At 32.5% G+C, this 12,450-nt stretch overlaps 1 long non-coding RNA gene across 1 annotated transcript; it reads left to right on the top strand.

The window, feature by feature from the left end:
• The first annotated feature begins 5,674 nt into the window (after nucleotides 1-5,674).
• Nucleotides 5,675-10,134, top strand: LOC104649017 (uncharacterized). Its single transcript, XR_742975.4, has 3 exons — nucleotides 5,675-6,237; nucleotides 8,206-9,813; nucleotides 9,899-10,134. It is a non-coding gene; the product is annotated as an uncharacterized lncRNA (long non-coding RNA).
• The last annotated feature ends 2,316 nt before the right edge of the window (nucleotides 10,135-12,450 follow it).

The following is a 12,450-nucleotide window of genomic DNA, read 5'->3' as shown; positions in this document are numbered from 1 at the left end:
GGAACGATCCCAACCTTACTAGTTGGGTTATTTACTTGACACGACCGCTTTACTTCTCATTTGAGAAGTAAGTTTGAGCGTATCAAATTTTGGCGCCGCTGCAGGGGATTTTAGCTTTTAGATTAACTTGAACTTATTACTATAGTTTAATTGATATTTTCTTGATTTTAATTTATTTTATTATTTTTGATTTCCTTTCAGAACTATCCTCCTTGTATGCCAAATACACGGAGAGGAAGAGAACCCTTGTTTCCCTACGATCACGAGCTAGAGCGTACACTGCGCAATATGAATCGAAACTTGGGAATAAATGATGAAGATCCAAACCAGAACATCCCAGATCCAGTGGATGTTCATTGTCATATGTTATCCGACGCTCCGGGTGAACATCAACAGAGGGGACAAAACCCCATTCCATGGCCTCAAGCATACTACAGAATGTATCATAACATAGCAGACTCGGATGGACCACTTGTCTTGCCCCCTCTACCCACAGGCCACACTTTTGTGGTAACTAGTAGCCTGATGCAAATGCTCACTGCCAGAGGTTTGTTATCAGGGCTACCTTCTGAGGATCCACATGCCCATATAGCTAAGGTAAGGGCAGTGTGTAAAAGTTGTGTGGGGAGGCCTGATTTGGATCTTGATGTAATAGGTCTCATAGTGTTTCCTCTCTCACTGACGGGAGAGGTTGCTATGTGGTTCAATGAGCTCCCATACAACTCCATATTCACTTGGAACCAACTACGGGATGTCTTCTTAGCACGCTACTATCCGGTCTCCAAGAAATTAAACCACAAAGGCAGGGTGAACAACTTTGTGGCACTACTAGGAGAGTCAGTTAGTAGTTGTTGGGATAGATTCACCTCATTCTTGAGAAGTGTTCCAAATCATCGTACAGATGATGAGTCACTGAAGGAATACTTCCATTGGGGACAGGATGATAACAACAAAGCGGTGTTGGACACTATAGCAGGTGGATCTTATGGAGAATGCCCTTATGCTAAGATTGCTGAGAAATTAGAGAAATATCCCGAAACAATAAAGCTTGGAGTACTAGGAAGTCTGATACAGGGAGAAACACCTTCACAGTGCAGTCCACTCACAACCCAGCCACAGATGAGATTCGGGAAGAAATGGCTCAGATGAGAACTGAGCTTGGGTTGGTACTAAAACATGTCACAGGAGGTGCAGAAAAGATAAATACAGTCAGCTAGTTGGCTAAGCCACCACCTCCTAATGATGAGTGCTATTATGCGGAGGACACTTATGCAGTAAATGAGCAGACGGGGGGTTTCCGACCAAGCGCCCAAGGCTCAAATCAGGATAATTGGTGCCAAGGTCAAGGGAACCAAGGTCGGAACTATGGTAACTACAACCGTGAGGGTCATTATGTTCGAGATGGAAACTACAACCGCGACAACAACTTTTACAGGGGTAACTATGCTAATAGAAACGACAGTTATGGGACCTATGTCCCTCCTCAAAATCGTGAAGTTACTCCTAGGGATGGTGGAGATAGTATGGCGCGAGTTGAGGATATGTTGCACAAAATGATGAGGAGGTTCGACACTAGTGATGAACACATTAAAGATTTGAGGTGTGATTTAGCTTGTATTGGGAAAAAAGTTGATACACATGCAATTTCGATTAAACAGATCGAATTGCAAGTGCCCAATTATCTGCGACAGTGAACACACGGCGACCGGGCACTCTTCCTAGCAACACTGTCCAAAATCCAAAGAATGATGCGCACTGTATGGCAATCACTACACGGGGTGGTAGGCAAACCATTGACCCACGTATGCCATCTACTGAGGAAAATGTGAGAAAGGATAATGATAAATATGCACAATTTTTAAAAAAATATTTAACTAAGACTAGTAGCGGTAGGTCGATCCCCTCACACCATACATGAGGCTCCTACACTCATCGGTGCACATAAGACAACTAGATAGATATTCATTTTTGTTTCATCAAGTTATAATTTTTCCAATGCTATTCCTTATATTTAATTGTGGAGGTGCTATTCAATTTGAGGTAAGAAACTAGGGGTGGCGATTTCAGCCCATATTAATAAAATGAGTCCATTTTGACCATATATAATGACTTGGATCGCTCATATTATAATTGGTCAAATATGGGCTTTAAGCTATTTTAAAAGTCTGTTCAAATATGGTCAAACTGGGTTCAATATGGGTATCTATTTGATCCATAGATCACTTATTTTCACTTTCACTCAACAAAAAAATTTAGAGGTAGGTTGGTGGAAGTTGGGGTGGAGTGGGGATGAGGGCGGAGAATGCCCGGGAGGAGAGGGTAAACTTTTTTTTTCAAAAATATATTTTTTTTTTAAAAAAAGAAATAGGGTATGTTGGTTGAAGGTGGGGTGGGGGCAATGGGTTGCCAGGGGGCGGGGTAATTTTTTTTTTTAAACAATTTTTTTTTTATTTTTGAAAAATAATTTTTTTTATGGGTAGGTTGGTGAAATGTGGAGGGGTGGGGGTATGTGGAGAGGGGTACATTTATATTTTTGAAAAACAAATTTGGTTAAATGGGTTAAAATCATTTTGACCAACCATACTTGACCAAATTCATATTTGACCATATTATATTTAGATGGATTATGATCCAACCCATTTTTTCTCAAACCATATTCAACCCATGCAAAATCAATCCAATCCGACCGTTTGTCACCCTTATAAGAAACTAGGAGCCACCTTATCCATCGAGCTTTTGAAAAAGACACGTATAAAGGCGAATGATGAGTTTGTGAGTGAGAAATCTAAGAGCGCATATGCAAGTGACTTCAAGCATTGAAATTTTTTCTTATATTCATGTTAAGGTTATTGCTTAAATCATTTCATGTTTACCCATAGCATTAAGTACTATATCGTTATAATATTACTAGCTCTAGACATATTCATTGAAAGTTTTTCTCCTAATTGACATTTGAAAAGTTAATTGATATAAGTAAATATATCATAGTGGAGCGTACATAAAATCATCGCTAACTTCAAAGACAAAGACATTTGTATGTAAGTTTGACATAGTAATATAGCTCTTCACAAAATATAGCATGAAAATCTTGTGTCATATGTCGGAGGTTTGATATTTTTAATGCTTCATGACAAATAAAAATAATAATTATAGCAGAGAAATTATTATATTTTTATTATTAAACGTAAGTTTTAATTATCCAAAAAGAAATTGTCTATAAAAAAGATATGTATAAAGAAAAATATTACAAAAATGTTTAGGTGGTTGTAATATCAAGTTTATAGAAAGAATTACAAGTTTAAACAGAAAAGAAAGAAAAATTAAAATAAAAAAAAGGACATAAAATCCCCCCTGAACTTTTCCACACAACTTACTTTAGCACTTTAAGTACACGAGTGTTTAAATACCCCCTTTAACATCTTTTAAGTGATTTTTTTCAACCCTCCATCACCACCACAAGTGAAGGTTGGGTGTTGTTGCCTCACACGTATTTTCATTCGTCCGTGTGTACATTAACTAAATTCCTGATTAATTGCTTAATTCTCCATAATAATTATTTTTATTTAATACTGAGCCAAAAATTAAACCCATCAAAAAAGTTAGTACTCAATATAAAAATTTTAATTCAAAGTTCAATTGCATATTCAGTTTAGTTAAATCATACCACCTTCTTCAAAGATTAAAATGTTTGCATAAAAATGAAAATTTATTAATGAATTGGGCGAAATCTTCATAATTAATTTTTTGCCAACAATATCTTTGAATTTCTTTTTAATGGAAATCGACTTCATTCTGACAACTTTTTTAATTGATAGATCTAATAATCTTAGTTGTCCAAAATGATATCAGTGAATCAAACACTAAAAATTTTGTCAAAGAAATAAGAAACGATTAAAAATAGAAAAGAAAAAATAAGGGAAAATGTGGAAGAAGTTACATTTGAGAGTAAATGTTTACTTGAACTAAATGAAAAGAATAAAAAAGAGAAAGAGTCATGGGAAAGAGATACAAAAATAAAGAAGAGGATCCAGAAAAAGAACAAAAAGGGAAAAAATAAAAAAGATGCAGAAAAAGAAAAAAATAGAGAGTGAAAAGTTAATTCAAATAAAATATTTAAAAATTAGTATTATTAAGTATGTAATCCAATAAAAAGATGACACGTGTCAGCTTTCAGTGTCTTTTCCTTTCTCACACACTTACAAAAAGTTGGTGATAAAAATTTTGTCAAGTCACTCTTTAAGGGGTAAATAAATTTAATTCAAATTAAATACGGGGGTAAAGAAACACTTGTATAGTTAAAATGTTATAGTAAGTTGTGTGGACAAGTTCAGTAGGCATTTTATGTCTTTTCTCTAAAGTAAATAAAGACATGACATGACATCCATAATAATAGACATTATATTAACATATATAGACAAAAACTCTGTTATATTGGTTGAATCAGATTCTGTTAGAAGTCGACTTGCTATAGACTAAATGTTTGATGTGTATAAAAAAAATAAATCATAAAAAAAAGAATAGAAAAGGAAGCGTGACTATGTTAAAAATAGAGATACACTATATTTCTTGAATTATGTATTTAAAGTTTAGTATGAGTTCTAGTATAAGAACATTCAATGTAACATTTAGTTATCTTTTTATGTTACATTATTTTTTATATTACTTTTAGTTTTGCACTAATTTTTGTATCTCTATGGAATAGTTTGAAAATAAATTTTCTAAACATTTGAGATAACATATAAAATGAAAAAGGTACAAACATGTTTTATAAAGATCAATGTTTATCAAACAATGAAGAAGACATAACTATTAATGTTTATCAAAGACATACTCCTTTATGGATCTAGTTGTGAAAATATTCTATGGAATTTAACATATTTCCTCTCAAAATGATTAATCATAAATAAAAATTAGGATTAGTTTTATTGTACTTATATCCTAAACATAAAATTTTCTATGGAGCGCAATTATACAAATTATAGTTATAACATACAAACATAATTTTTTTTGGGCAACATTCACATATAACAAACAAAAGATTCATATTTGTATGCTATAGCAAAGTTTGCATAATTGCGCTCCATAGCAAACATAGAAACTGTATAATTCGCTACACATATATAATTGTATAATTCGCTGGCCTACATTGTATAATTCGTTGGCCTATTTCGCTGCAATTGTATAATTCGCTATCCTATTTCACTGCAATTGTATAATGCACAATATGTATAATTCACTGCATATTTCGCTGCATATTTGTATAAAATTTACTTTGCATACAATTGAAACGAAGTAAAATGTATGTATATTGCATAATTATAAGTGTATAGGAAGAAGATATATGTTTTTCTCTCGCTTTATACAAAAATAAAAAAAGAATTTATACAAATCTGTTGTATAAAGCGAGAGAAAATTGTATTTCACTGCAATTGTATAATTCGCAATTGTATAATTTGTTGGCCTTTTTCGCTGCAATATTTGTATAAAATTTGCATTTGCCTACAAATGAATGGATTAAAATGTCTGTAAATTGTATAATTAAGTGTAAAACACGAAGATAATGTTTTTGCATGTGTATACGATTTTCTCTCGCTTTATAAAAAACAGAAACACAATTTATACACTTCTGTGTATAAAGCGAGAGAGGCGAGCAGAGGGAGAGTGGCGAGCGAGAATGGGAGAGTGGCGAGCGAGATTTTTGGGAGAGAGGCGACTGGCAAACTTTGGCTAACGTTTGCTATGGAGCATAATTAAATCAAACCGTAGCTACTCCATTTATTTTAGGTTATTAGTTTGTTATTATATACAAGTATCCCTTTTTTTTTTTTTGCTAAAATTAAATTCTTTTACATTGCCAAGCCCATTTCTTCCCCCGACCTGGCCCTTTTCCTTCTCAAAAGAAACCTAGAAGCATCCATTTATTTCCAACATTAACATTACAACTTAGCAGCAACATCAAGTAGAGAACGACGTCAATTCCCAAACGGTAATATTCCAATAGCAACGGATACAACGCCAAAACAAAACTGACAGCGTCTTAGGACACGTCGAGTTCACAACGTTCGCGGGTAACAGTTTTATCCACATTGTATCCCTCGCCAACTTTATTTGCACGGTGATTTTGGCTACAACAATCATAGGATTCGTCCTTGCAGCCTCGAGATCGTGCCACGAAGCGCGTCAAAAACATGAGATTCATCTGCAACGTCAACATTGCCATCCTATCATTCGAATTTGGTGAGTTTGGAATCGATTTGGTATATTCCTGTCCTTGAGAAAGGATTTCAATTTTGAAATTCGAAAACTCCCTATTCTAACCGGATTTGCCCTTGAGCTTTTCCCCAAACTGAACCCTAAGTTCCTCCTATAAAACCCCTTACTTTTTAATTGTAAATGGTTGGAAGATATAGATTAGATACATTGGGGATAAAACAAGGAAAAGGTTGGAAAAAAGTATGGCATGAACATATACGTAGAGGAGAATAGTCTAAAAAGTTGAAGAAAAATAGATATATGAATCTATCAAAAAATACATAGTCGAAAACCGAGAGGTTATTTATCTTTGGGTTCTACTTTCACTCTTTGACTTCGTTGATCATTTCCGGTTTCACCTGATTTCATCTGTTTGTGGTGGAATCGTCTCTAACACCTCAAGCTCTTACTTAGCTTCTCCAGAGGAGGTAAAATCTTTTCTTTTTTAGTATTTCGATAAAATCTTTTTTTTTAGTATTTCGATATAGAGTTGGGTAAAAATTTGTTTAATAATTCTTATTTATTAGATGTTTGTGTTGTTTTTTGTGGTTCATGAATCTCACATGTGAACCGATTCGAATCATTTTTAACCAATCCATTTTATTTTATAAAAACAGAAAATCAGGTTAGAGATAATCTAAATTAAATAAAAAGGGGTGTAGTTTTAAAACTTGAAAGAGGGGGAACTGTTAGAATTTTTTTTCAATATCTATTATCCCATGTTTCACTTTAAAAGGATGTTCTTCATTTCAAAAGAATGATACGACAAACACTACAAGAAACGGAAAAACACAACCAAATTAAAGAATACATTTAGTTGGCAAAATTCATCCTTCATTTTCTAGTGATTCAAGGTCAGACTAGGAGATACTCTTTTCGATTAACATTTCGTTGTTATTAATGCATAACTTCGTTCCTGTTACATAAATCTAACGATAGGATCAGACCAAGGGTTGAATGCTCCATATTTACAAAAGGTAGAAACAAAACACTGGTTTTTTTGTGATTTTTTTTTCACAAAAAAAATAAAACAAAATCAATATGTACTTACCTGTTAGAAAGATAAAAGATCAAAACGAGGTTTCGAACTCATGTATTTCCTTCTATTCATTTTTTGATGGTGAAGTATACAAATATGTGCGGTCTTATTTATCTTGAATTTTTCTTATTTTTCTTGAAGAAGAATGAAAATAATCATACTTATGTACTTATTTTATTAATAATATATATTTGAAGAAGAATGAAAATAGTTATACTTGTATACTTATTCTATTAATAAGAAATATTTGAAGAACATGAATAGAAAAGAAGTGTTTGTATTAATAACATATAAGTAGGGAAATTGGCTTGTAATTTCCTTTCTTTTGGGAAATATGAATCTTTTTCCTTATGTTTTTTTATGCTAGAAGGTGTAGCACTTGTATGCTTTCTAACTTTTTCGAAGAAAGTGTTTTGCACTACATGATAATTTTATTGAGAATGTGTTACACTTTATCATGTGTAAACTTTTTCAAGTAATACTAATTCATGGAAAAACGTGTACTATCTTTTTGGTTCATAACTTTATATATATATAGGAATCACACACAATTAAAAGTGTATTGTGTTAGTTTTTTTCTTTCAACTTTTTTGGGAGAACGTGATCAAATCACTACCTATTTGGATCTAGCACTATTTAATTAATTATATTTTATGGGATAACCTACACTAGCATTAAAGTACTTTTGTATGAAAAGAGTAATGTGTGAATAAAGTGATGTGTGAAAAATGAGCCTACTGATATAATTTTTTATGGGAGCGTAGTTACATTATAATTTCAGTACCTTTTAATTTATTTTTCTCAAGATCACTCCTTGTGTTCTTTAAGATGTTTTTTTTTTGTTTTACGAAAATTTGTGATATATATTGTCACATTAAATGGTATTATTCAATTTTCATTTGTTCCCATTGCAGATATAGCTGAACGGGACATGCTCAAATTACTCAAAGAGGAAGTTCTTAAAGTTGAGAAAAGGAACACGGTAGAAGAGTAAGCCACTGTAAGACAAGTTTCCGAGGGCATGAGATCGTACGGATTGGTATCTCAAAGGCTATACAAAATCTGTTAAAGAATGAAAGAGTCAGTAGAAGGAAAAAGAGAAGAAATTTAAAGAGTTTGAATCTTTGAAAATATACTCTAATACTCCTTCACGTGATTTAATTCATTTTTAAAAAATGAAATGGGTTGAACTGGATGATCATAAGGAACTTTTCGATTGGAGAGCCTTAGCTTAAGACGCTGACCATGAACCTTGGGATAGTAGATTTAGTAATGCTTATCGTGATATTTGGCCCTGTCAGCCTAAGGATAGATATTTGTTGCCTTGAAGACTTTTGAGAGGATTTTAGTCTATTCAAAAAATTAGTGGTTTGTTATTACTTATTAACTTTTCCTTATATGAACATGTAGTTTTTTTTTTTAAATATAAGTTATTAGACTTAAAAATCCTTGTTAATTAAAGTCTTCAATATATTAGTATACACATTAGAAAGTTAGTCTCAAATTTTGGTTAAAGATTTAGATTGTAGATGATGATAGGAAACTTAGTAACCTTTTGGATTTTACACAAACTGTGAAGTCATTATGAAAATTGATTTTTTTGAATGAAGTATATGCAATCATCTCATGCTTAAATGATTAAATTAATATTGATGAGTGAAACTTGCTAAAATTTCTCTTGATTACAGAAATGGCATGAAAAAGTATAATGCTAACTTAAATAAAGGTGAAAAACAAACAGTAATAATTACGATATCTAGAGTCGTAAAATATGGTATGTACTGAAAGAGAAAAATATTCTCAGAGGTATAAACCATGTTTTGCATCAACTAGAAGCGGGTAACACTGCACAACAAAGAAGAGACCTTGAAGCTTATAGAGCTTGGAAAAAAGGTTAATTCCACTACATGTGGAATAATAGTTTATTCTGTAGTTGATGACCTCATACATGAATTTGAGGAATTTCTAACTTCTCATGCTTTGTGGGTATATCTGCGAGGAACATAAGGGGTACGTCTGTTCTCACCTCCGACAGTTGACTGTCAAATTTGACACTAACAAGAAGTGTCATGATAAAAATGTCAAACATGCTAGTCCAAGTCAAAAGTGCTTGTCAAGTTGTCTCATATGAGCAACAAGTTCAAGAAGCAATCCGGTCTCTTCCCAATAATTGGTAACATTTGAAGATTAACTTGATCCATAATCATAGTATCAAAACTTTCTATGATGTTTCCCCCATGTTGAACTTGAGGATGAGCGGCTTACTGTTGCTAAAACTACTTATGATGCCTTTGTGGCAGAGTCAAGTTGTACAAAGTCTTCAAGCTTCAAGCGCAAGAAGAACCGGAAGAAAAATGAGGAAGAACGAAAGAGATTGGAGAGGGACCCTCTAAGAAAAGGAAGAAGCCAAATTCAAAAAAGGAAAAAACAGTATTTTCAAGACAAAAGACAAGAACAAAATGAAGTGCTACAATTGCCAAGTTCCAGGGCGTTTTACTCGTGAATGTAGCAAGCCAAAAAAGGTAGCAATCCCAAATTTATTTTAAAGTGCTACATATGTTTCAAGCACTTTTTTACTAACTAAATCACATCCTATGTGGATTGTAGACTCGGGATCCACCGGCCACTTGAGTTGAGATCGAGAAGCATTTGTGGAGGTTTGCCGAGTTTCACATGTGGATCTGTGTAGAAAATAAGGTTAGACTTGAAGTCAAAGGGATAGACCCTTGGAAAGTGGACTTGCATGGTGGCCGTATATTATGTTGTAATTCATATTCAAGACAATCTAATTCTAATTCTAACATTAATATATCTTTTCTTTGTGCTAGTATTGATTTATTACATACTCCTGCTAATATGTTTTCTTCTAATCTTCTTTTTCTATGTTGTAATTCTTGTTCTTTTTCAACCATTATTTCCATTATTTCTTCTATTAATTGTTGTTTATAGATTTCTCTGTTCATACTGTTTTTTCAAATAGCAGACATATTTATATTCTATTTTTGAAATTATCATCTAGATGTTGGTTTTTATTTGTTTTTACTTGAAATGGTATTAGAATTACTCTAGATAATGTTTTATATTATTTTCAACTTCGTTATGATCGTTTTAGTTTGTAATCCTTTAAATTATGACTATTATGTTGGCCATTGTGTAATGACGTATTATTCTAGTAATAACGATATTGATGTTATTACAAGGCATGCAAGATTAGGTCTCATAGGGCAAATATCGAATGAATAAGTTGGAAAAGGAAAGAAATTTAAGTCCTTTCGCGAAAATTAACGTGCCAACTTGTAAAAATTGTTTTGTTGGAAAGATTACACGTAAACCATTTGGCAAAGCTAACAGAGTTGAGTTCCTACTTCAACTAATACATTCTAATATTTGTTGTCCAAAACTGTAAAGACAAGGTCTTGTGTTGCATATTACATTACATTTATTGATGATTTCACGTGTTTCGGTTATGTCTATTTGATTTTCTCATAAATATGAAGCACTTGAATGCTTTACAAGATATATGAATGAAGTTGAAAATTAACTAGATAAAAGTATACAGGTTTTAAGAACAGATTGAGGATGTGAATATTTTTCAAAATAATTTGAAGCATTATGTATTGAAATGAGCATTATTAGACAATTAACTACTACTTAAACACTTCAACAAATTGATTTATCTAAAAGAAGGAATAGAAAATTATTTTAAATGACAAAATCAATGATGGCGCAGGCAAATTTGTCTCTCTCTTTCTGGGAGATGCAACCTACATATTGAGTGAGGTGCCTTCTAAATTAGTATCTTCCACTTCTTATGATCTTTGGACTGGTCATAAAACAAACTTGAATTATCTACGACTTGGTGTTGTGCTACATATATTAAAGATCAATTTGGTATGTTTGGTAAATTAAGTTTAAAACAAATGATTGTATCTTTATAAGATACTCAAAACGCTCCAAAGGGTATGCGTTCAATGATGTATTGGAGGATGGAAGTAATACTGAAATTTTATCACGATATGTTAGATTTTTGGAAAATGATATTCACAAAAACGTGAAATAAATGAAGGTGGACCTCTCTACGATATGTTGAATTCAAAAGATTAGGTAATGTTATTAGACATACTATGGTTCGTGATCCCTATATACTACTAGTAGAACTTTTGAATCCCCAAATCTTATAAATGAATCTAAACTTTAATTATGTAAGAGTACAAGAAAAGGTGTACCTAAATGATCTTATGAGATTAAGGATTATCTTTTCTTCGTATCTCCTAGTGAATTTGATAAGAATAATTCTAAGCCCTAAAAAGGATGAATGGTTAAAAGCAATGAAATATGAATGAGAGTTTTTGAAAACCAACAAAGTCAGGGATCTAGTTGGCCTTCCTCAGGGACGTAGAGATATTAGGAATAAAGTAACTCTCAAAGTTAAGTTCAAATTAGATGGGTCAATACAGATACACAAAGCACAATCAGTTGCAAAAGGTTTTACTCAAGAAGCTGGAATAGATTATGAGGAAACCTTTTTAACAGTTGTGAAGTTTACCTCTATACAATTATTTTTGGTTATTGTTGCACGTTCAGATCTAAATTACACCAAATGGATATGAAAACTATTTTGTCAATGGAAACTAGACGAAGAAATCTACATGAAACAACATGTAGGTTTCTTTGTTAAAGGACAAGAAAACAAAGTTTGTAAATTGAAAAGATCAGTTTCTGGCCTAAAACAATCTTCAAGGCATTGATATATGAGATTCCAAAAATAAGTGATTTCCTTTGATTTCACCATGATCAATAACAGACCATTGCATCTATGTGAAAAGATCCAAAGAAAAATTTGTATTTATTTCTCTTTACGTGGATGATATATTATTAGTCAAAAGTAATTTGGAGTATGTCAAAAATGTCAAATCATAGATTTCAAAGTCATTTGACATGAAAGATATAAGTGAAGTAGACTATATATTAGGTGTTAAAATTCAACAAGATCGTTCCAAAAAGTTTTTGAGTCTATCTCAAGAAATATACATAAAGAAAATCTTTGAACACCTTCAAATGAATAGTTGCAAACCTATGGATACTCCAATAGCAATAGGTTAAAGTTTAAGCCTTGCAACGTGTCAAAAGACTAAAAAAGAAAATGAAGACATGTCTCG

The sequence above is a fragment of the Solanum lycopersicum genome, chromosome 9, assembly GCF_036512215.1.
Source record: "Solanum lycopersicum chromosome 9, SLM_r2.1".
NCBI classification, from domain to species: Eukaryota; Viridiplantae; Streptophyta; class Magnoliopsida; order Solanales; family Solanaceae; genus Solanum; species Solanum lycopersicum.
This window is presented reverse-complemented; position numbering and strand designations above follow the sequence as displayed.